Raw genomic sequence first — 26,712 nt, 5'->3', positions numbered from 1 at the left:
GGATAACCTTTGCTTGGTCCTCTTCATACCAAGGTGACCAGCAAGGGGAACTTCATGCGCCAACTGCAGGAGGAAGGGCCTAACAGCAAGGGGAACCACCAACCTCCTATGGTCTCCTTCTGTAGACTCTGTGGGCTCGCTATACAGGAGTACACCTTCCCAATAAATCCTATGCGTCCCAGGAGGTTCACCCTCAAGCTGGGAGCAGGCCTGTCTCCTTAGGCCTTCCAGAGATGGGCACTCACGTTGGCCTTTACTGAATTCGTCCCTATCAGGACCTCCTTCAACTAACAAGTCTTTTAGTTCAGGATGATCGTTGGGGTCGAATACTTCAGGCATCGCCACCTCCTCGTCAGGCCCGGGCGTTTGACCAACTTCCTCCACCGCAGTGGTAGGTGAGCTCGGGGGAATATTCTCTTTCCCTTGTCTTGACTTGTCGACTCCTTTCGTCTTGGGTTTCCCCTTCGGCTGGGGCGGCGTATTGGACTTGGCCAGTGCTGCCCGTGCTTGAGACCGTGTGTAGGGTCTTTCGGCAGTGTCTCCTACGAGCCCTAAAGCTCTGAGATCATTACCTAACAAGACCTTTCCCGGGACGTTTCTCTGAATGCTCACTGGAATCCTGACTGCTGTACCATTTAAAGTAAGATTTACAGGTATTACTGGAAACATACGGAGGGGGCCGTCAGCCAACTTAGTGGGCATCAGAGTAGCTCTGGCAACTTCCTCTGAGTCTACCAAGGTAGAATCCACTACAGTGCGACTGCACCCACTATCCCTAAGAGCTGGAGTATCCACTCCATTGATCAGAACACTGTCTTTAAAGTAGTGCTTGGTATTATCCGGAATCCTAGCATAAGCCTCTGCGACTTTAGGCTCCCAGGAACCCAGGGAAACTAAAACTACCTCAGCCTCTATCCCGCTGGGAAATGAGTCTGAGGAGAAGGATGCTCCTGTAATCTCTTCTTCCTCGTAGGAGGAGAAGGCCAGATTAGCGGAGTGGACCCCCAAAGGTCTAACCTTACAACGGGGATCCCCCTTCACGTGGTCAGTTGCTCCACAAGCAAAACAAGATCGATTGGGTCTGTTTACATAGGGAGGCTTATTGTAACCAGAGTTTTGTTTCGGAGGCTGACCTCCACTACCCTGTGAGTTCTCTTGTGTCTTACCCTTATTTTTCTTTTTGTGGCCCTTATGAGACGAAGATTTAGCAGATTCTCCACCCTCCATATCTTTGGACTTTTTCCCTTCCTCCTGCTTACCAGGATGAGTTTTGTCCTTATGGGACACTCGATTTGACACCCATAAGTCTGCTGCAATGGCCAGCTTCTTAGGATCTATCTCCTTCGAATCGGCCAAATGCTGCTTAAGCTCCGGGGAAGAAGAAGCAAAAATGTGTTCCAGCATGACAAGATTTATCATGCCTTCGAAGGTAGAAACCTTATAACCTTCGACCCAGCCAGTTAAGTTTTTCAAGGATTCAGTGACATAAGATACCCAAGTACCACCTTCCTTTTTCTTATACTCTCTGAAACGTTTCAAATATTGGGCCGGAGTCTTCCCAAACTTTAAAATGAGAGTTTGCTTTAACATTGCGAAATCAGCTCGCTCAGCCTTCGACATTTCCATAATGGCACTACAGCCAGAATGGGGCAGTCTGCTGAGTAACCAGGCAATCTTATCAGCATTGTCAACTTGTTGAACTTCGCATGCATTCTCAAACGCATTCAGCCAGTCCATAATGTCATTCCTTTCTTCATACACACTGAGCAGATCTTTCGGAAACCGTGGATGAGAGGAAGCCCCAGACCCATGTCCAGGACCCTTGGACCCATTTGCAAACTGAAGCTTGGCCAGTTCCAACTGGTGATCCCTGTCTTTTTGTTTTTCTGCCTGTTCGATTTTTAGTTTGGCTATGCTGAATTCAAGCTCCTGCTGCCTAAACCGCAGCTCTTGCTTCTTGAATTCAAGCATAGCCTCCCCATCAGCACTGCTGGCAGAGGAAACATTAGACATCACATCCTCCCTGTCCTCGTGGTCGCGATGGATCAGTGCAGTGGCAGAACCGTCGGTTCTACCAGTGAGAGCAGCCCCACCACCTTCTGCACTGTCCTCAGAAGTAATAGCGTCAAGCTGCGCTTCTTGCCATGCCACGATTCTTTGGATCATTTCCAATTTCGTGCCTTGAGAGGAAACACCTCTCTCCGCACACATCTTCTTCAATGTTTCTGATTTGGAAGCATTTAAAGTTAACAAGGTATTTGTTTCCATACTGTTAGATAGGACTATGGCCTTTTTAAAGTTATACTACAACAATTCACTACGTGTCCTGGTTGGAATAACCTGAAATGCCTTAGTTCGTGCGCAACACTGGATACCTTCAGTCGTATCCCACCGCTGTACACCAATTTGTTAAGACGGATTTCTGAACTCTGTCCTGGTGGCGCAGAAGTTCAGAAGGCCAACCTAATTACTTGGAACAGGGTAACCTCTGGACGAGCCAGACCAATCAAGGTAGCGATCGCGGCGGTCAAGACTAGGTCTCAAGAGGGGTGAGGGTGACTGAAAGCCCGCAATGAGCACACAAAGCAAGAGCGCTTACAAACTACTCCAAACAGTTGTTATATCAAAAATATATACACATTTATTTTAAGGCCTTTAAAATAATGACCGTAGCGAGAAAATCACAATATCACAATATTAAGCCAACACATACCATATCAACACAATATATATACAAATACGACAGTCGCAAGCGTTATATGCACGAAATGTGTAGTCCACCTGCAAGGGAAGGAAAACAGGCAGTGCGATAATGCTTTAGACTCAGTTCGCCTTCAGAGGCACCTAACTAGATGGAAGTCCGAGCCCTGCGAAGAGTGGAGCCTTGTGCTCAAAGTACCTGCACACGCTGGTGCCAACGGGCAAAAGGAGAAGCTCTTCGGAGGAAGTCAGGCAGTTCGGGTTAGTGCACAACAGAAGAAGAACAGGTTCCGCGACTCAAGCGCAGCCTCCACAGTGAGCAGAAGCAGAGCGCGAGTACGGACAAAAGGGTGCTGTTTTTACACAGCGGGGAAAAGCAATGGGCTACTGCAGGAGGGCGACCAGATCCTAGCTATACTACTCACCGGTCCCCGATGCAAGCAGACCCAGGCTTCTCCACGTTAGTTTCAGCAGCTGGCAGGTTCAGAAGAGCCGGGAATGCCTCGTCGTCGTGTAGAGAAAAAAGACGTCCCAATCGAAGAAACCTGCACAGTTTTGTCACCACAGCAGGGCAACGGAGCGGCCGTGTGTATCTGAGCCAAATGTACACTACTCACTTCAGACTTGGGAACGCCAAGTGTACTAAGCGTGTGAGAGTGACAAGGACTCGAAATACATATCAACCTGGCGGCGGTTACAGAGCAGGACTCCCGTGTAAGCTGGTCAGTCAACTGGATGGCCCAGAGACGCTTCCGAAGGCTTACTGGCAGGAGATGATGAAGTCGCCGAGAATAGCTGTTCCTGCTATTCCAAAGGTCGAAGCACCAGTACAGGCCTTCTGGTTCGATCAAAGGAGGAAAGGGTTTCACAGGACGACAGCAGTGCAAAGGAGGAGTCCTTCAGCAGGTCACCAGCGATTCCTCGGTCCAGCCTCTTGGTTGCAGGATACTTGGCTCCTGTATTCCTTTGTTCGTGAGAACTCAGGAGATCGACATGGTAGTGGTGTTTCCAGCCCCCTCTTATCCACGGTTCCCTTCGCGCCAAAACGGAGGGGAGCCAATGGGAGATCCGCTCATCAACACACATACCATACGTGGACCAATCACGGACCACGGTGGTCCCAGGCATTCACACTACCCTAGACTCTCTGGCACCCAGGATGTGTATTGGGACCAGACATCCCAGCCCACACCCTGGAGGCACACAAGAGACATGTAGAAGCCCGCGAAAGCATCCGTGTTTCGCGGGAAAGTACATGCCCAAATAAGGAAGGCCCCGGGTCGCTCGACCTGGGCAAGGTGAAGGGAGCAAGACGGTCAGTGGACAGGACAAAGGAGCCTCGTGGTCTGGCCATTTTGGGAGCCAGGCCACCATTTTGGGTTCAGTGCAAAAAACGCGCTCAGAACGCCAAAAGGAGCTCAAAATACACAAAACGATCGCTGCCACGATTCCAATCCCTGAATGACTTGCACCGATCAAATACAATCCTAAACGAGTATCTAGGGCCTGTAGAAGGCTAGAGACCCAAGAGAGCTGTAACTTAGCTTACAGTGCCCTCTTGTGTCATGTTGCACTAAAGCCGCAACATGATAAAAGAAACTACGGGAAACAGCGTTCCCCGGTACTGACTGTCTTAAGGGCATGTCAGTTTCCCCATAAGAAAAGGAGCGAAAGCACAGAGGAGTGCAGCAGAAGGCTGCACTTCTCTGGCAAAGTCAAGAACAAGGTGAAAAACAACAGCAAAAAGTTTAGGGGTTGCCACATGGAAGGAAAATTACCTACACTTACGAAATCTTTCCTAACAGGCTACATCCTGAGTTCTTACCTTATTAACTGGACACAGGCAACAAGGTGGATTTTATAGGGATCCCAACGGGGACCCCTCTTTATTCATAAAAAAAACACTTAAACTCTAATCCCTTTCTTAGAATGACCCTAAAGTGAGTACCATCTAAATGGGGATATGCTCTGTCATTCCACCCTTCCTTGGAGGGGTCCCAGGGTCCCAAGATCCATAGGTAACCTGAAATTGGAATTGCTAATAACATTTGATTCACATGACGTATTTGGCAAACAAAAGGTTTGTCAAGAGCCCCCCAGACTGTAAAAAAATCAAACACTGTTAAGAAATACAAAAAACGCTATTTTGAAGCCTACGCCCATTAATTTCCTCATAGAGAAAAAGTCAACATTTCTGTGCGGTGCACAGCAAAACTCGATGGACAGAATTGGACCAGGTACGAAACAACTTGGGCACGAATCAGTGACGTGATTTTTCGGGAGGGATCTGGGGTTATTCTGTCCAATAGTAGTTAAAATGTTTGATGAAGGATGGGGTGCCCCATTCTCCCAGATTTGCAGCTATTTCTCCCTCATGCTTTGAAGCAAAAAGGCTTTTCAGAATTTAAAAAGTTCCCATACGTTTTATTCCATGCAAGATATAACCAGGGTTATTGCCGAGATAACCAGGGTTAGCTGAAAACAAAAAGTGGAAAAATGCCATTTAAAGGAAGGAGGGGAAAAGATGAAATGGCATCAGACTAGTGGTGGGAGGCAGAAAGAGGACACCATTTGACATTGGAGGGTTGGACGGGCTGGGGACCAAGAACAGAGCTCGAACGATTTCTCATAACCGGGGTTATTTTTGCATAATTATAGTTATAGTAGAAAATGGGATCGGGAATGAAAGTGCACCACATGAATAACCAAGGTTATTTGTAGCACATTACTATTATTGGTATCCAGTGATGTTACCAAAAAGATAACAACAAATGAAATAATACCCCAAAAAATTACGAAAACTAAATATAGAGAGGGTTGGGATTGGTTTAAAGGGCTAGGGGGTGGTTCGGGGTGGGGTTAGAAGAGTGGGGAAACAGGGCTTTTAGAGGGACCCACCAATTTAAAAAATAAATATATTTATTTTCTCAGTAATATTTAATTTGCTAACATTCTTTTCAGTAAGAACACATGGAACCACTATTAATGAGATGGGATGAATAACCGGTTTAATGTGTCTAAAAAAAAGCTACAGTGGGGTGGGGCTAATGGATGCAGCCGAAGACTATGGCTACTGGGTTACTTTAAGGAATCGAATGGTGCAACCTGGAATATGCTAGGGGGCCCCAACAAACACTAATGGGGCAATATCTCAAGTCACCACGGTGAAAGGCCGCAGCCACTGTGCCCAAAAGTAACCTAGTGGTGCGGCCACGGCTGACGTCCGGGGCCAATGCCCATGGTCGAAGGAAATGGCTAATGGGCTTGTTTAGGAAACCATCCAATGCTATTATGTCTTGCGCGCTTTCTTCTAATAAGAAGGTCTAATGAATTAAATATGTACATTTCACTTTGAGATTTATGTTCACTTACTGTGCATATATTCATGGGTGCCAGCTTTTGATGTTCACAATGGGGGCAAATGTATCTGGGTATGTGTTATTCTTGCAGCCGTTCATTTTTTTACCTTTTCATTGCAGCTTAAATGCAGTTAGTTGGAGTTGTGCAATGTATCACAACAGTCACCAAGAGACCAGCCATAAAACAAGGAACTTGTAGCACGCTGCTTAACCAAAGTGAGTGATCCTCAGGAAATAACTTAATCTCACTGCGCAATGCCTAAAACATTGTGAGTTCTCAAGGTCTGCAATATTTTAGACATAACAATACAACTGTCAAAACAGGTCAAAATCAGTTTGTGATTGATGAACATCTTTGAGTGAATGGTTGCAAGTGGTTTAAAATAAAGAGTGGCCGTGCCCAACGGCCTTGGCCATAGGCCATGGCTAGTGGTCTGTTAGTGTTCTAAAATGGACAATGGGCGCGGCCGAGGCTATGCCCACCGGACATGGGCTAGTGGTCTGGTAGTGTTTTAAAATGGACAGTGGGCCGAATGCCGTGACTACTGGCCATTTGCGGGAAAAATCTATGGAATAACAAAACCCTTGAAATTCAAGGAAAAAACAATAGCTGCAGGGACGTTAAGGTGAGTAATATATTGTAACAAAACATTTGAAATAAATTCAAGGAAAGAACTTCAGTTGCAGGGACGTTAAAGTGAGAATTTAATGCAACAAAACCCCTGAAATTCAGCTGAATCCACCTTTACTGTGCGCGCCCTATTGCAGAGTCTATGACTACACTGATGACACCACTGATGACATCACCGGCGACATCACTAATGACATCATCTATGACATACACACAGGTCAATATATAAAACATTTGATATTATTTAAAGATTACTTTTACTTTGTACAGTATGTGTTTTAATTTAATTTTAACAACTACAAAAGACAAACAGAAAGACATAAACATCTATGTACATGTTTTAAAGCAAATGTTTTATTTTAAAACTTTATTTATTTTCTATACATATACAAATTTCGAGTAACAATCACTTTCTGTTTAATACCCATGTATGAAAATTCTTAAAATATATCCTAATACTAAGTTGTTTTAAAGCACTTCTCATGTCATTTAGAAAATTTTACGTGCACACATAAATCTATGGAATATATGCACGTATAATTTTCTAAATAATGTTTTATATATAACATTATATATGTTTATTTGAAAACATTGTAAATAATTAGGGTTAGTGTTCAACATGTGTCACTTTCTATTTATTTCTACTAATTTTTTTGTAAATATGTATACAGATTATATTATAGTGAGCATGTCTTAGATATATTATGCACAAACAGTAACATTCTAAGCAGTTGGGATATCATCTTTTACCAACATACTACAAAAAGAAGCTTCACAAGTAGTGATATGATGCATGTGTAGCTGTTTACTGATTTAATCCATGTATTCATTGTTATGAACTATTCTAAAATGCTAAGATCACATCTGTAGAAGCGTAAGGGTGGTCTAAATATGGCCAAATATAATCATTGTTGTCATATATGATGCTTTTAGCGATGTCACCAGTGATGCCAGTGATGCCATCGATTCATTGCACGTAGGTGGTGTGAGTTATGGTTGCTTAGCTTACCATAACTAGCGAATGTCAAGGGCTTTTCGGTTTTACTTTGAAACATAACGTCCCTTTCACAAAGTTTTTTTACTGAATATACATATATATATATATATATATGGCAGTGAATAAAAACAAAGGGGCTACACATGTGATATCATCAGTGATGTCATCAATGACATTTGTGATGCCATCTTTCATGTCCTGGGTGTTAGTATTAGCAGTGCACAGTGGTGAGGGCATGTATGGTTGCTTAGCCTACCATAACTGGCGAATTTCAGGGGGTTTTCGGTTTTACTTTGAACCATAATGTCACATTTCTAAAGTTTTTTTAGTGAATTTCTATAAATATACATAACACACAATGGGCCTCATTACACGGTATGCGGTAGGGATTTACCGGTACCGGTAAAATACCGGTACCGGTAAATCCCTGCCGCCTTACTACGAGGTCCCTTAGCGGGTTGGAGTTTTAACGCCTGCTTTTTGCAGGCGTTAAATACCAACCCGCTAAGGGACCTCGGAGCTAATTACGGCACCGCTAAATTGCGGTGCCGTAATTAGAGCCTTCCCCATTCCCATTGAGCCCTATGGGGCAGAAATGGGAATGGGGAAGGGCAATGGCGGAAGGGGGATTTACCGCCCCTCCAACCTTGGGATGGGGCGGTAAATCCCCTTTCCGCCAAGGCGGTGCCGGTATTTTACCGGCATGAGCCATGGCGCTAATAGCGCCATGGCTCACCGCCTACCGTGTAATGAGGCCCAATGACCTACAACATATAAAACACATTATGTCACAATGGGACTACTGCTGCAGTCAGTCGCCCCCTTGAAGGGCTGTCCTGATGTTTGGACGGGTCCTGTCACCTAATGGTATATGGGGCCTTGCCCCACTTATTCTTTCTTCTAGGTGCCTCTATCCACCACATGGTGCCTCCAGAACACACTGCACATGGCTGGATAATTCAAAATGTCTATAGACGGCCCTGTGGCTGCGTGGGAGTCTGCTCACTGCCACGACCTGCAGCGCCGGTTATACCTTCAGGGTGGGCCCCATTGACTAGGATTCGAACACGCTCTCACTGCCGTGCGCACTGCCAGTTCAAACTCTTTGTGGTGGTCCCATTTGGGTGGGGGCCGCCCACATCACTGCCTCACCTCGCAGCACCATATTTACTTCATGTGGCATCTCTGTTTGCATGGTGGAAGCCGCTGCTTTCACCGCCAGAACGCAAGTGCCATCTTTGGTTCATGGGGCATCCCTATTTTATGGAGATACCGCCATATTCACTGTCATTCATACGGCCTTCAGCTCCTCCTGGCCCACCCCCAGCATTGTGGTGGAGGGATGCAGGAGACGGGCCACGGGAACTTCATCCAGGCTCCTTCACCAGGGCAGCCCGGGGCCTCTCTTCACCCGGGCTGCCACGACGAGGCATATGTCAACAAAGAAAAAGTTTCCCCTTTCCCATTGTACAGATTTCTAAGAACCCTCCTACCATTGGTGGGGGCATAAACTTGTTCCTCCCAAGTCCCTGTTTGAATCTTCTTAGGTGTGGGACAAGGGGACTACTGAGGGACTCGCAGCCTTTCTCTGCGTGGGTTGGAGTCTGTCTGCTTCTGCAGTTTATACCACGCCTTTGTTAATTCAGGCCCTGTATGTATCTAACTGGAGACAAATGACCATTTACAACAAAGTATATTCAAAAATAATGATTTATATAATACAAGTGTGTAATGTGGTGATGACAAGTTCACAGTGGCACATATATACAGTGTGTAACAGAAATAAAGATAAATATAAAACAAAGTATAACCATGTTTAACTTTGCATTTTCAGTGCCAAAATTTAGTACACAAAAATAAAGAAAACATAAATTCAGCTTCAATGGTTCCTGAGCACATATATTCCTCATGACATCTGATCAAACTTGACATATATAAATCATGTCCGGGATGTTATGTGTATGGTAAGAACAATTTCTTCTGGGGTTAATCATTTGAGAGTGAATTTATTTGCAGATATCTCTACTCAAATGTTTAGGGTGATTTTTTAGGGATTTAGGTCTTTGGACTTTTAGGGATATCTCAAAAATTGCCAGTTCAAACTCTTCGTAGTGGTCCCATTTGGGCGGGGGTTGCAGACATCACTGCCTCATCTTGCAGCACCATATTAACTTCATGTGGCATCTCTGTTTGCATGGTGGAAGCCGCTGCTTTCACCGCCAGAACACAAGTGCCATCTTTGGTTCATGGGGCATCCCTGTTTTATGGAGATACCGCCATATTCACTGTCATTCACACGGCCTTCAGCTCCTCCTGGCCCACCCCTCAGCATTGTGCTGGAGGGATGCAGGAGACGGGCCACTGGAACTTCATCCAGGCTCCTTCACCAGGGCAGCCCGGGGCCTCTCTTCACCCGGGCTGCCACGACGAGGCAGCCTGGGACTTGCAGCTTCCCACTCTTTACTCAGACGGCAGCCCGGGAATTGACTTCATTATGTGCCCCCTGGGGCAGAGCGGGATTCCAGCTCTTTACCTCCCAGGCCACCTCACATGTGCTGCTCGGAAAGACTTTCACAAATGGCCCACCCCGCTGGCCACAAGGCAGGCTGACTTGGGGCACATCCGGGCTGCCAGGTTCAGGCCATCCTACTTGCACGGCCCGGACCGGGCAGTTCATTTGCATACTAGGCAGCCCCACACATGCTGTCCAGGTCCTTTCCTCTCACTGTGCCTGTCCGGGCAGACCCCTTGGTGGACCGACAAGCAGCATGACCCCATGGGTAGCCAGGCTGCTCATGCCATGCAACACGGCTCCAGGATACACTCGCCAAGTTACCGAACACATGTGGCACACAGCACAATGATGCCTGTTGGCTCTGGGGGCGGGGGGCTGTTCGAAGCAGTGGCCCTCTCAGAGAGGTTTCTTTTATTTTCCTCCACTCTCTGTTTCATTTCTTTTCTCCTGCTCTCTTTTGCTGCTTCTCCTTCTTCCTAACTGTCTTCTACCTGTCCCCTTTTGCCAAATCCACTTTGGATTCTTTTCTCCCCTACGCAGCCCATTCTTGGGCTGGGGAGTTCTGTTTCTCTGCTCTGCTATTCTGCTCCCTTTAACATTCCATCCATCCTCATGTTGGGCTGGGTGGATTATTCCAAAAACAAACAAACACACACAAACAATGAATACAGTATTTTATTTGATCAAACCCTGCTATCTGTATCTTTATTTCTAGTTTTTCCCTTAGGGGGATAGCATGCAGCCCCTACTCTCTGGGCCCTTTTTGTACCACTGGCTACATGGAGGAACAGATTGAGGTTAGGTAGCAAAGTTCTTGAGTGGGTAAGGACAAACAAGGGCAGGCCAAGGCCAAGTGACATGAAAGAGGAGGGAAAGAATCGATGGGCATTTTAGATAGATAGAGGGCAAAGGACCTGAGGAAAAAGCAGGAAGATGCAATAGGAGAATAATCGGCCTGAGGGCATTTAAAGAAAAGATGGAGGGTTGGAGGCATGAGAGAGCCTGAGGAGTTGCATTGCAAAGGAAGGCAGACAGGCATAAGAGTCTAAAGAAGAAAAAGTGGGGTGCAGGGTCAAGCCTGATAGAAATCAAGGGAGGTGTGCATATGTAGGTAAAAATAGAAGAATTGGGGGAGTTAAGACAAACTGCCTTGAATACCTAAACTAGAAGACTGGAACATGTCAGCACTATTAGATCTGAAGGCCAGCATTCTCCAGGTCTTTGAGAAAGGCGAAACAGCTCTTTTGATGCTTCTGAACTTATCAGCGACTTTCAAACTGGTTGACCATGTGCAGCTGGCCATTAGGCTTTTATGCTCTGACGCTTTTTCACCAGCTGCGGCTAGCTAGGTCAACTCCTTCCTTGCTGGACGGTCAGCCAGAGTGTTCAGTGGTGATGTTGTGTCTGAGGAATTCTTGGTGTCATGTGGAGTCCCCCAGGGAACCTGTTTATCCCCTACCCTATTCAACCTCTTCACCAATCCCCTATTGAAACGGCTCAACAAGAATCAGGTATCTTATACTAACCACGCAGATGCTATACAATGCTGTGTACCTCTGCCAGGGGAATACACCCATGACTCCAAAGATGGAGAACAGTCTTGCCCTGAATGACTCAAAAAACAGAGCTTATAATTATGGGCACAAGACGACAGCTGAATAAGCTTAACCTGAACTTTTGCACATTTCGAATTTCTGACTGTTCGCTAGACACCCTACCCAGAGTCATGACTCTCCGCATTTTCTTGGATCAGGAACAAAAAATTAAAGCACACCTCAATTACCTGATTACTTCCACCTCATATTATCTGAAACTCTTATCCCAACTCAGACCATTTCTCACGCACCTTAACCGAGCCACTATAGCCAGAGCCATTTTAGGCAAAAATCTTGCTTACTGTTCAATCTTGTTACAAGGAATTGGCAAAGAAGAGCTGGTTCGTCTGCAGACGGTCCAAAATAATGCAGTCCAGGCTTAAAGATCAGGTCTCAGAGGCCAGGAAGGCCTTGCACTGGTCCCCTGTGGCATGAAGAATTACCTTCCGCGTGTTGACCGTCACACACAAGTATCTCTGTGGAACTAGTCCTCTATACTTATCTAACAGACTCCTCTGGCAACCAGCACGTTGAGTGCTTACATCCAACAACTCATTTCTTCTGCATACCCCCAGGACCAAACGTATTCAGGTTGCTCAAGGGTCTTTCCCCAATGCTGCGCCTGAATGTTGGAATGCTCTTCCACCTGACCTGAGGTCCTGTCATTCTCTTACCAGGTTCAAGCATGGCTTAAACCACTGCTATTCCAGTTACTCCTATTGCTCCCCGCCTGCTATCTACTTGCTTCCCTTTAGTCTGATCAGTTTGATGGTTTTTGTTTAGTTTAGTCTGTTTTATCAGCGCTCCTATATCTACAGGTCTTGTCTTAGCACTTTGTTAATAATAAATGATAATAAATAAATAAATATGTAGTGAGAGCAATTAGAAGGCCAAAGTGGTGGAGGGGTGAGCTACGATACTGCTCAGCCAACAGAAGGAGGATGGAGCATAAAGAATACTAGTCGATGGTAAGCCATCAATACAAGACAAACAAACGGTGTGACAAGCAGAAAGTTATAGAGGTTGAAAGGGAGGGCGCGATTGGCAAAGGGGTGAAACAAAAGAAGGGACTTATGGTAGAAGCAAGGATGTATGAAGACAAATAGCAACCCTAGTGTTGGGGGGGTTGGAAGGGTGGGAACAGGATTGGTGAAGAGCCCATGCAGGGCTGTCAGAAGATGTGGTGAGGCCCGGAGCAAAACATTTGTTGAGGCCCCCTTACAATTTCTTGCACTCGGCCAGCGGCGGCACCTCCGCAAACAGGAGACTCGAGAAATCTCCCTTTGAGTTTGTGTGCAGGATCCCAAATATGGTTTATTAATACAACTCCAAATCAACTACAGCAAAGTTAGATTTCTCTACTGTAGAAAGCTTTATGCCGGACTAAACTTTGTCTCATATGCATAAATATATATAGGATGGCATGAGGTCTCCACTCCGCCACCTCCAACTCGCTGAGGGTTAGTCACTTTTCCAAGCAAAGAGTTGAGGGCAAATCTCTTTCTTCGGCTGGGGCCTCCCTCTGAAAACAGCCTTCCTGCCTCTCTGAAACTTGAGCAGAACCATCTCTGGTTCTGGAAGCAACTCAAGACCTGTCTCTTCGCTTCTGCCTTTTCTCTACCTCTCCCTTGCTGATCACCTTCCTGATCCATGCACTGGTCACCTGGTCAAGCTCTGAATTTGGGCCCCGGTACCAGCCTGTCCTGTTGCAATCCTGCACTGCGTCTTGGCTCCCATGCACGTGTGGTCTGTACCTGTAACCCCACGGTCCCTCTCTTGCACTTATTCTCCACCCGTTGGCTGCACACTTGTTTCTCCTTTGTTCCTGCACTTCTGCATCCTACCCCACCCTCGGCACTTCTCCCCTCCCTCCTTCCCTGCTCTTGCGTGATCTGAATGACACAAGGCCTAGTTAGATCTGTGTTTTGGCCTACTCTTTTGTTTCCCCCTCATTGCCTTGTCGCGCCTAGAAACATTGTGTACAGGCACGTTATAAATGCCATATCATATAATTAAGGAGCACCCTGCCCCTGTGTGTGCATTAAAATACACATCATACACAGTGACAAATGATATACAGTGGAGGCTGGTACATTTCTGAATTTCAGAGGCTTAAATGTTTGTGCCAATTAGGCAGGATCAACAGAGCACAGTGGGGAGCCGAAACCAAACTTGCTTGAGGGGGGGTTCTCAACCCCAAGAAAATGTTTGAAACATTGGGTTAAAATTATGCAATTTACAGCACTTTCTTTGCGAAATTGGGTAGAAATTCATACAGTTTGCAATTGGTTTTCTATGGAAACACATGGAAAATCCCAATAGTTGCAAATTACAAACCGTGCACAGGAACATTTTTCAATACATTTCATGCCGCCTTTCCACACAAGATATGCTAGTATAAAAATATATACATGCTGGTTGTTTGGTGCAAAATGGTTTGAGTACCTGAGCAGCTAATAGCAGTACCTGGTAAATGTCTAATACTTATACACAAGCCAAAACTGTTGGCTTTGCCAATGCTTGTTTTTAACAGGACTTCAGCGAAAGACATGCTGGGTGTTTATAAATCGAGTGGCCAAAGGCAGACCTGATTAAGACATTTTTACTACACCAGTTCCGTGTTTAGAACTTCAATGAAGTCGAAGACTCCTTTGAGAAAACACTTGCAGGCACATTGAGGTCAACGTTTGATGGCAAGCTATGCTTAAAGCTAGCTCAAAGAGTTCCAGTGAGGAGGACCAAAACGTTAAATGTGCCTTGACTTCTCTGTTTACAAAGGCCATGCAATTAGTAACATAAAACATTTCACTGTTAGCCCTTGCGTTCATATGCATACATTTTTAGGTAATTGAAATCATGATGTGGGGTTAGCACTTGCATGCTAGGGGAGTGATTAGAAGGGAAGTGGTGACATGAGACATCTCATTCTCACAGCAGTCCTTAAGTGTGACGTTTCAGAAATGAAGGCGAGAGGTAGCTGCTTGTAACATTGAAGCTTCACCAGAATAATCTCGTTTCAATGTGAAAAGATGTTATATGCCCCACACAAGGAAGTTTCCCTCTCCCTCACAGCCTCTGATGTTAGCGCCTCTCCCAACATTTGAAGTGCAAGTTTCCAACGCCCCTCACCGCCCGCCCCCGAAATTTTAGCCTAGGTGCACCTCTGATGCCATGAGCCCACCCCTTAATGAAGTGGCCCACAAGGCGGCTACATTTAGGGGTGGGGCTGAACACACATTCACATAAAACACTTTCACCCATGCATTCATCCACCAGTTACACAACTCCATACATACGTGCATGCATACATAAAACCAAACAGCATTGATACAAACACCAACATGCACACATGCATTCATACATGCACACTTATTTAATTTAAATACACATATATACACATTTATTTTAAAATAAAAAACACTTACCTTACCTCCATGTACCCTTCAAAAGCATCCACGCAGCCGACACGTAGACATGCTGCCTGACAGGAGAGAACTCCTCTCCCATCAGTCAGCTTGGTCACGATGGGCAACGTGAACACACTGACTGACAGGAGAGGAGTCCTCTCTTGTCATTCAGCATGTCCACATTGTCAGCTCAATAACGGGAGGCAGCAGAGCTCACTTCTGAGCCCTGGTGCCTCCCATTATTTTGCTGTTTTTTGCGGAGCCGAACGTCTTCGCAACAAACAGCTAAATCATTGCAGGGCAGAGAGCAGACAGCACAGTTCCCCGTGTGAATAAAGGACATGGGAGACTGTGCTGACTTCTCCTTAGGAGAAGGGGACGCGAGGCCCCCCGCAAGCTCGAGGCCCGGGGCGTTTGCCCCCCCCTGCACTTCCCTCCGGACGGCCCTGAGCCCATGAGTCATGTCCCTTACCAAGCTTCTCTTTGATGAGCCATCTGGCTGATTCCGTCCCTAAACCTAATATATTTGGTGTGCTAAGCTTGGTGGTCATAGGCCAGGCACTACCAATACACAGTCAAATGATTACCCAATGGGCACTCCTTGGAGCAAGGGAGGTTGGCCCTAGTGGCATGTCAGGACACTGAGCTTGCATTCAGCCTAAAGAACAACACACTATGATGGTGGCCCTTCCTCCTCAACTTTAGAGCAGCACTTCAACAGGGAATGAAGACGCAATATAGAAGGTGCCAAGTCCCTATGGCAGGAGGGAGGGAATTTTCGGTTCTGTAGCATTCCCTAGTAGAAGTGTATCACAGTGTTGCAGCAGAAACCCTATAATTAAGTATACATGGCAACTACTTATGTATGAAAATGAGACCACGTTTTCTAATTAACTTACCTGTAGTGTGAGACGGCTTTGTTTTTGGAAGAGATAGTGTCTGCCCACAGGTGCTACCGCGCCTGTCTCTGGAGGAACAGGGCGAGCAAGGGCTCCATGAGGGGGTCAGGGCGCCAAGGGCAACAAAATTCCAAGGAGGAACACCCTTCTTAAGCATGTTGCAAGTCCCATGGTGAAGGCAGTCCAAGAGGTGTAGACAATGGACTGGATGGGAAAGTGTCTGGAGTCAAGGTAGCCTGGGCCGAGGATATAACGAGAGTGAAATATACAAGGCACAGGAACAAGGTAACAAGGAGAGAGTAAGGAAGGGCCTGGAAAAGAGCAGGATGAGCAACGTGGAGGCTGAACAAAGGACAGAAAAACAGGTATCAGCACAACACGGAAAGAAGGAAAGTTGCAACACAGGGAACCTAGTCATGGCGTCCCGTTTTCTATGCTGTTTGTGATCTTCTCCTTCAAGAATCGCGCGGCAACGTCTGTCTGACGTGATCACGGTAGAGCGGCCATCTCGGCGAGGATAAGTAGTGTCCTTGCCACGTCCAACATCGCCATAGTGACCACTTTGGAGTGCGGCACAGCCGTGCTCTCACAGTACCATTTGATCTATTCCTTATAATTGTGCCACACCCAAAATCACATGCCAAAATAAAAAACTGAGACAGGCCACTAACAGAAGTAGGACTACAGCTTCAGCTGTGAAACTAGTCCTACTTCTACCTCGTGGGTCTTTATCACGGCTGGGGTATGAATTTGTGCATGTGTCCTCGTTTGTGGTTTAAGCAGGTTGATTTCAGCAGGCCCTGTGTGTTCACAGCCTTGGTCCTGACGGACCTGTGGTCCGAAGTCTTGGTCCAGTGAGTGCTGCCTCAGAGTCTGCTGATCTGAATCCAATGACTCTGCTCTTTAGATATGCTACCGTCTGGGGCCACACACACACATTCATACCCTAGCCTTGATAAAGACCAACAAGGTCGAAACACGTGTCGGCTGACCACTACTAGGACTAGAAGTCCACACTTAAACAATAATAAAAACCTGCACTGTATAAACTGCAAATAGCAGGGAAATCAATTTTTCCGAAATTTGAATTGCAAGGTAGCCAGGCCTCTTTCTCTAATCATACAAAGACGGGTGGTTCTTCACCTCAACCAAAACCTGTGACCTTGCATAAACAACTATGGCAACACAAAAATAACTAAGAGCTTAGCGCAGGAGTGTTAAAAAAAACTAGGGCTCAGTCTCTTCTTCTCTCTGATCCCACTTCTATGTGTGTGGGCTGTCGCGTTTCATGTTTATCGAGTGAGGAGAGTTCCTGGGACGGAGGTACGAATTCCTGGACAGTCCCGGTAAAACCGGGACGTCTGATCACCCTGTGGCAAGTCCGATGAAGTTCGAGGGTGTTTTCATGAAGAAAAATCATGTGCAGACATAGGTACTGTGCATGCATTTTCCATGAACAGCCCCTCGAAAGAAGACTTTCATGATGCTTATTTTGAAATGTTGAGATTTACATCAGCCACCGTTTCCTTATCCGAAACTGATGCATGCCCAAAGGATTTAGAAAGTCAAACTCGAGATATTCAGTTTACACAATCCCTCAAATATAATTACAATTTGTACCTGCACAGGAGGTTGAAAGTGTAAAGTTATATGTTTTTTTTTTGGGATTAGTCATGCAAATTTAAAACCCCACAATGACTGGCAGTGCTGTGATCAAAATGGCCATGCACACAAATAATATGCTTGTGTGCCATTTTATGGTGATGTGCAGTTCACAGACTACATTTCCTGGTGCATGTGCTGTGCTGCAACGTGGATGCAACAATGTGTTGCATGCTTTTTATGTTGGTCCATTGGGGATGCTGGGTGCAGAGCAATTTATAAACACTAACCAAAGCAATGGGTGTGTATTCTCTGGGTATTTCAATGCTCTCTTGCTCCGGGACACTGTGTGTACTACATCTATGGCCGCACAGGTACATGTGCATCATTGTTTTTATGGGTTTATGTTCGGTTGTTTGTGTGACAAAGTAAGAAACATTTTTAGCACCTTGTTTTGACCTTATATCATCCTAAAATGTTGCTGTGGATTAGGCTGGTGTCAGATGTAATTTAGTTTTGGCTTGATCAGTGGTGCAGCCGGATTAACCACATTAGTAGCCCAATACGCCTGGATGGTAGCAATTGGGGGTCCAATGTATTATTTAAAGGATAGTTCCGGGACTTTTTTTTTATTGTCCCTACGGGTCGGCCATGTGTTTGTAAGCATAAATCGGTAGATCGTAGGAAACTTTCCTATGGACCTTACCCGACTTTTCGCCCATTATCGCACTCGAAATCAGCCTCCATTTTGTGATAATCCTATCATTCCGCCGCATCGACCTGGCTCACCTGCCTTTGCGGCACTAAATCAAATCCCCCGCCCCTGAAACAGACTTTATCAAAACATTCATATTCCCCGCCTCTATCCGTGACGTGACTGAGCTGCGTAGGCAAACGCGCCCAGGCGTCTTCTACGCGACTCCACACAGACCCCGGAAATCAACACAGATCAGCTCACAATACAGCGCACCACAATTCGGAATATGAAACTGTACTTTGAAATCAAACCGCAAGATTGTAAATGTGGTAAAGTACATTTATTTGACATCAAATGTTTAGAGAATATTCAGCGATTTGCATTTTTATTTGCTCATGTTCCAAAAAGTTCGTATTGAGGAAGGCGATGGTCCTTTGCTGTACACAGGGTCTTAGAGCATCTCACAATACAGCACCACAATTCGGAATGTGAAACCGTGGTTTAAAAGCAAACGGCAAGATTGTACATTTGGCAAAGTACGTTTATTGGACATCAAATGTTTAGAGAATATTCAGCGATTTGCATTTTTCTTTGCTCTCGATCCAAATTAGTTCGTCTTGAGGGAAGCGATGTTCGTGTGCAGTACACAGGGTGTTGGTTTACGATAAAAATAAGCTCTTCTGTCGCACTGATAATCGCATGGCTGTTCCAACAACGAGGCACTAGGCCACCACAACGGTAGGTATGTTGCATCTAACCGTTAGTACCGCGTAAGGGCATACTTGTACTTGGCGATCGTCCCATAAAATGGTCAGGGTGGTAACGTTGTTCACGCGGAGAAGCAACTGGCGGCTGTAGAAGCCGTCCGCCGGTGTCTGGTACTCGTGACACAGACAGTAGTGAATGATGTACCTAAAAACATAAAAAATGAAATTAGTCTCACCATCAGATCCTTATTAAAATTATTCATTTCATAGCGAGGACAGCGCTACTGGGTGTACACAAGTGTTTAAAGGCGTGGCGAGGCATGGAGGGGGGGGAGTGGAGTACAAGGTAAGTAGCATAAAATAATAAATAAATAGGGCCAGCTGGTGGCAAGTGCAAGGTAAGTGCAGAACAAGTGCTGGGAAGGGGGGGCTGTAGGATACTGAGACAGTCCCCCAGTGCAGGGGTTGACAGGGAGGCAGTGCAGGTGGAGAGTGGAAGGGCCCAGGACCGAGGTCGCAGACAGTGGACCAGTTGTAGCAGGGGAGAGGGAGAGAGAAAGCAGAAGCAAAGAGGAAGGTTTTGAGGTGCTTCAGTAAAAGCAGATGTTTCTCCTCCAGATAGTGCGCGGTAGAAAACACTATGCCACATAGAACGAACAAGTACAACTGAACCCGTCTTTAAAGCCACTGTATAGTAATGAAATTGCGGTATAAACTCATCAAAAGTTACTTACATTATATTTGCATTTTCCATTGTGTCTCTGTGTAGGGCAGACCCGAAACACCACTCCTTCTTTGCCGACGTTACTTCTTCTAATGAACGTGGCTCATCGTTTCGTTTCTGAAATTTTATTCATTATCTTTTCTTAGTCTTTCAGGATGGTCCCGGCCTGTCAAGGTCAAATCACAATAGAACCTTATATTGGGTCGTGGGCCGTTCCGCCACCCGAGCAAAACATCAAAGCAGCTGACCTTCACTTTGAGCGAGCACACATTTCTAGTTAGCTCCAGTTAGTGTAAGGGCATCTTGTCTGCGTGCCTTTTTTTTTATTGTCCCTATGGGTCGGCCATGTGTTTGTAATACGGAAACATTCTATAATTTTTGTAAAAATGATTTATATTACTGTTTGGTTTAATTGCAATGGGCCTGCAACATGAGGAGACTCGAGAGAACAGACAATCGAATTACAATCATTTAAACCGTGATGTGTATTTCTCAATGAGCTCTGCTTTAGGTGGACATGGAACAGAGGCAATGTTGGGTGGCAATGCAGTTGTCCCCTGCATAGGTTCGTTCACCACTCCATGTATGTGCCTATCGAGGACATCTACGATAAGTCTCTCAATAAACTCATATTGCATATCCTCAAACACTGGTTTGATCACCCATTGTTTACTTCTTTTAGTGAAGGCCTTATTGTAGCGAAGCGTCCCTAAAGTTCCGGTCGTCCTACTTTGTTGACGGCCAACATTATGGTTATGTGCCAAGACCGCTAGAAGAGTCCGATTTATCATGCCTTCCATGCCAAAATGCAATCTTTTGGGCCTGTACTTTAGGCACATATTGTGGAACACCTCCAAATCTCCTGTGTGGCAGAATTCCGTGAGTCCCCTCAAATCTCTTGTTATAGTTTTATCAAATACAATCTTTTCAATGGCCTTGTGAGTGGGTGATGAAGGAATCAACCACTTCTTCTTCCGTGCCTCCTCTGTGGACAAATGGCCATGTTCACATTTGTGGAAATGCTCATTTGTCGACCATCGATGTACGTTGCTACAGTGCAACATTACTGACCGCCATTTTTCCAGTAGAATTTCCAACGACCCTTCACATGTTTTTGAGCTCCACCAAAGATGGTTGCTGATTGACTTGGACCACTGTGAAATACCTTGCATATCTTTTTTTTTTCCTGCAGCCGACAATTTTTTATTGATTGATTTTGCAAGATGCCAAACGTCAAATTGGTGATTTATATTTTTGTACTGTTCTCTCATTGTCTTGGCAATTGAAACGTGTCTGTCCGTGGCTATCAGGTCGATCACCATTCCCCGCGATTGTAGTTCTTGCAATGATGCTACAAAGCCAACTTTCTCCATGGCCACTGAGGATGTACTTTGTGACACCTGCACGACCACCGAACTCACAATTTTCTTACTTTCCATGTCCTGAAAGTGGTAGGTGCAGTACTTGGCTGAAAATCCTGGACTGTCGCATTGTCCATCACCGGCTAGCCTGAAGCGTTTGCCCGTGAATGTACTTTCCATTGACATTTTTTCCATTCTCCAAGCTTCGCTGATGGCTGGAAATAGATAATCGGTTTGGTATTTGTAGAACTGACTTTTCGCAATGAAATGGATTCCCACAAACTGAAAGAAATACTGTAACTTTTTAAAACTTGAACCACTAAAAAGTGCGGCCGCTGCACAAAGTAGATTGCCTGCTGGCAGTTGCCCCAGCATGGGTTGTGCAGACCATGCGAACGGATGATATTGTGTACAGGTGGCATGTATTTTAAGGTTAGTGCCTCGAATTGCACGAGTCACATTAATCAATGGCTCCCCACATACTTCCCCACCAACCCAATGCCCACATTTCATCATCATAATAATATCCATCAAACAGCTATCGAATACAATGAATTTGGCCTCTTTCCTTATACTGTCACTCTGCATCCCAGCTGGTTCGGCCTGTAACGTTGAGGACATGTCACTCGCATGAAAGGTACAATCTCTGATATCGTCTTCCGCTATGCTGAGTGATATTGATGGTGTTTCATTGTCGTCCACTTCATTCTCTTCCATTGCAACATCTGTTCCTTGTCCGGAGATGGGAGAAAAAAACAATGTCTTCAACTTTCGCGTGCTCTTATTTTTTGCGGGTGTGGATTCTGTGAATTGATCTACGACTGCATCCAAACTACCAGGAGGACATTCACTATCAATGGCTGGTGGTGGTATAGCTCCGTTGTCAATCACTTCATATTCTTCCCATTGGCACGATGCATCTCCAGTCTCAAGTCCCTGCCAAAAGGTTTGACAAGCAACATCTCTCGTTCGCTTCACTGTCTGTGTAGATCTAGTTCTTACACCCACTCGCAACTAGAGGACAGATTAGAAAAGGGATGTTCAGTTTAAACACAACTTACAGTATTGAACTATTGACAGTGAAAGACAACATAATATAGTGAACAGGACACTAACCTTCTTTTGCTTTCTTTTCTTTGAAACTTTCTTTCCTCGAACTTCAACATCTGGACGCTGTTGCTCCGACTCGTGTGTGCATGTCTCCACTTCCTCTCGCGCTGCAACGACTATACTTTCATGATAAGCACATCCATCACTCACTGAGGCTCCATCGACTCGCTGAAACATAGAACTTTCATTAGTATGTATAATAATATTGAAAACACAAAATGTACTTGGGGACCAATACCCATACGTACATCTCAATAGCAAAACACGAATGAACGCATTGTGTAGAACATTCAAACGACAATAGTTCACGCATTGTTGATCTAGTTAGATTGAACTGTCAAGATCCATACCTCGGGCTCCGCATAGACTTCCATTGATGATATTATTGAAGATGACGCTTCAGCAACTCCCTGAAACACAGTAATTGCATTAGTATGGTTTTCTATTTTGTTTAAAAGAACATAAACTTTCTGCAGGCGTCAACGGCTCATCTAAATAGACCTGCACAAATGATCAGTTGTCTAAAATAAATAATGGATATCCAAATATGATTCGATTTGCTCCATCGTTGGAAGTGTCACCACCCAGAGATCTGCATCAACTACTAGGGGTGATGTTCTTGTTGAAGAAGCTCCGTCAGCTCCCTGAAACATAGTACTTGCGTTAATAAAGAAGGAAGTATAGCGGATGTAATCACGTCATTTGATCTCGCATGATTGATCTGTCAGTATCCATACCTCGAAATGCATAAGAACATCAAGGGACGCTGTAACTGCGGTGCACACTTCTGCAAGCTGTTGCGCCGACCCGTAACTGCATGCTCCCCCTTCCTCTTGGACTAATGCTCCATCGACTCCCTGAAACATAGGACTTTCATTAGTAATGAACACAATATTGAAAAAAGAAGACACATAGGAGGGCGACGACAGAAGGACATACCAATGGCTAAAAACGAAAGAAACATTGTGTGTAACAATCACGCTACAAGAATGCAAGATCTGATGATCTCCATCGATGGAACTGTCCGGAAACGTACCTCGAGCATCTGAGTGACATCTACGGTTGTCGTCAATGCGTTGGACTCCTCAGCATCTCCCTGAAAGACAGTACTTGCATTATTTTGGATAACAATAATTATAACTGAAAACAAAGACTAGAGGACGAGTACTGTGGTGTACCATTAGGTAAAATAATTACACGATCAATTAAAACTATTGATTTACATGCCTAAAACAAGTCAGTGTCAGAATAGCTAAGTAAGATTACCCGATAGGCGCTTGAAGTGGCTGATGACTGCAATAACGACACGGATGGAGAATCTTCAGCCTTCATATTGAGTGGATACATAAATGGGGAAATTATTGTTAGCTAATGCTACACACTACCGCAATGCCGAGAGATAAATACGTAAACTTGACTCACCAGTGGAGGGATGTGGACGAATAGAGTGGGAATAGCGGTTGAGAGCAATTTTCGCCTCGCTCGCGGTGTTTTCGTCCTTATTAGCAATGATGTGGAGTACATGTCTGGGCTAAAGTGCCTGCTGCAGATGCGGTATCGATCACCCCTCTTGTCCGCAAAGACTTCTAGGACTCTACTTTCTATCTCAGAGGCTGGATATCCGCAATATCGGACCCATTCTCTTATCTGATCTATTGTCTTAGGGAAAACATGCATTATAGTACCTTCAGATTTGTTATGGGTCTTCGAAGGGCAACCGCCAATGGAACAGGCAGGCATTATGGAAAGTTCTGAAAAGTAAAGATCAACAATTCTCTATGAATACCAATGTGTTAAAACATTAAATGACACATAAAAGGTTCAATGCAAGGTCCGTTTTGGTTCTTGGAACTATACATGTTATTCACATGCGGATAAGTATTTCAATAACTTTCAAAAAATAGAAAAAGTAATTTGACTAAACTCAGAACATGTGACTAGTTCCTTGCATGTACTGTCGTGAACGAAAAGAAAACATGGATGCAATTTGATGACTACTAGCAAATAGATATAAATTAAAAAATTGGACGCAAAATGATTATGGTACATGGACTTACCTTGACGAACAAACAGTTAGATGCAGGGATCAGAGTAGTTTCTTGTCGTAGAACAGGGAGCAGTTCACAGGTTGCAAACTGACGAGTTTGCTCAAAGTGGTCACGGAAGTTCACAGAGACGAAGAGCAGATAACCAGCACCTTCACGGGTTGACTAGCAAAGCGCAAAGAAGTTCTCATTAGAAATATGAAGTGGGTTATAAAGAATTCGAAACAGGGGTGTGTTTGTGAATGAATGACGTGTATATGTCGTGGCATTATGCGGTCTGCAGGGGGCCGTCCAGCGTGAGCGGGGATGCTTGGCAGGAGACACGGGGTCTGGAGGTAGACATGGGAACAACAACCCATGCTCTATAGACCACTTTGAAGTGTACATGGTCTTTGGCACCTCTTGGCCTTTATCGCTCCCTGACAGCTCCACTTGCCAGCACAAGTACCCCGGTGCGAACTGCCTTTGATAGGGCGGGGGGTGGATCGGGGCGGTGGTCGTGCAGACAAGACACAGGAAGACTCGTGAATGGAGACACACTTATGTGGATTGCAGGGGGCCGTCCAGCGTGAGGGGGGATGCTTGGCAGGAGACACGGGGTCTGGAGGTAGACATGGGAACAACAACCCATGCTCTATAGACCACTTTGAAGTGTACATGGTCTTTGGCACCTCTTGGCCTTTATCGCTCCCTGACAGCTCCACTTGCCAGCACAAGTACCCCGGTGCGAACTGCCTTTGATAGGGCGGGGGGTGGATCGGGGCGGTGGTCGTGCAGACAAGACCCGTTTGCCGCAGGGCCTCACCAAGGAGAGGCCATCTAACTGAATGTAAGAGGATGGCTGCAGGATCTACTACATGGAATGCAGGGGGGTGAGTTTATAAATACCTCACCCTCCCAGGAGAATATACACTAGATTCATTTAAAAAATCAAAACAACCATTGTTAAAATATATGTTGGGCTTTATTTTAGATTTTAATTAAACATAAATAATAAACATTACACATTGTAAAGTTGAGGTTGCAGCACATCGAGGGAAAATCCGCGGTATTGACCACTGTCACTGGGGAAATGTTGTCTAATGGCAAGTACCGCACAGGCAGGTATTACTCTCCGAACGCGGTGTCCGAGCCTCCCGTGAAGCCACCAAGTGAAGCAACGATAGGCCACCAGCCTGTACCACCTGTGAAAAAAAAAGATGCAAACTGTATTAAACTGACCAAACTTTCTTATCAATGTCGATTCAGGTAACACATGTCATTTTTCTTAGAAAAAAATTATATCTAGAAAATGCACTATATGGAACAAATTTACATGCGTTCGAATGATATGTAAATGTAATTTTATATGTGGGAGACGACCATGAAATAGTGGTGGCATCACTGACATCACAAACAGAGTATACTTACTCGTTACTCGGATTACGCGGACGAACAGTGCCGCGAAGTTCGTGCATAAGCACCATCATCATCCTCAACACGGTCCGTGAGAGGCAGGCTTCCCTGAACTCTGGCAGCTCGGTGATGCATTGCGGACTTTGCTCGCCTTCCTGCAGACTTTGCTCGCTTTCCGAAATGTAGGCCAAGCACCCGGAATTTTCACGGCAGCAGCAGTTCTCCTCCTCAGTTGGCATTAGCTCGCACCGATTGCACGTGCACCAGGTGGAGACGCCGTCCATGCGACATGGTCCAGGCTCTTCATCCGTTGACTGGTCCTCCCAACTGCCGTCCGAATCCCCATCGTTTTCGCGTGCTTGACTTTCCAGTAGTTCTTCCTCGGTGTACTCGGGCTCGTACATATACGGCATTATTGTGGCCATTGTGCGGTAAAGATAGTAAAATAATTTACAGAGATGGTACAGGTGTTCACACGGGCTACAAGCGGCGAAGGTAGCTGACCAGAGCACTGAAACGAGTCACAGAATACTCAAAGTAACACAGAGAGAGGAATGGAATCGAAAATCTGCTGCTGTGTGTTGTGAAACGGTCTGTTTATACTTATTGGGGAAAGAGGCGTCCTGCCATTTCCATGGCAACACGTCAATAGCTGAGGCGCAGCGATTGTTGACATGAGACGTGCTTGAAATGGGCAGTACGCGTCTGCTGATGTCAGGCTCAGGGGCGGGGGATTTGATTTAGTGCCGCAAAGGCAGGTGAGCCAGGTCGATGCGGCGGAATGATAGGATTATCACAAAATGGAGGCTGATTTCGAGTGCGATAATGGGCGAAAAGTCGGGTAAGGTCCATAGGAAAGTTTCCTACGATCTACCGATTTATGCTTACAAACACATGGCCGACCCGTAGGGACAATAAAAAAAAAGTCCCGGAACTATCCTTTAAGTCCTACTCTCAAACATTTTCTT

The sequence above is a fragment of the Ambystoma mexicanum genome, chromosome 6p (genome assembly GCF_040938575.1).
Source record: "Ambystoma mexicanum isolate Mex_15411 chromosome 6p, UKY_AmexF1_1, whole genome shotgun sequence".
NCBI classification, from domain to species: Eukaryota; Metazoa; Chordata; class Amphibia; order Caudata; family Ambystomatidae; genus Ambystoma; species Ambystoma mexicanum.
The sequence above is the reverse complement of the archived record's forward strand: the minus strand, read 5'-3'. Positions refer to the sequence as shown.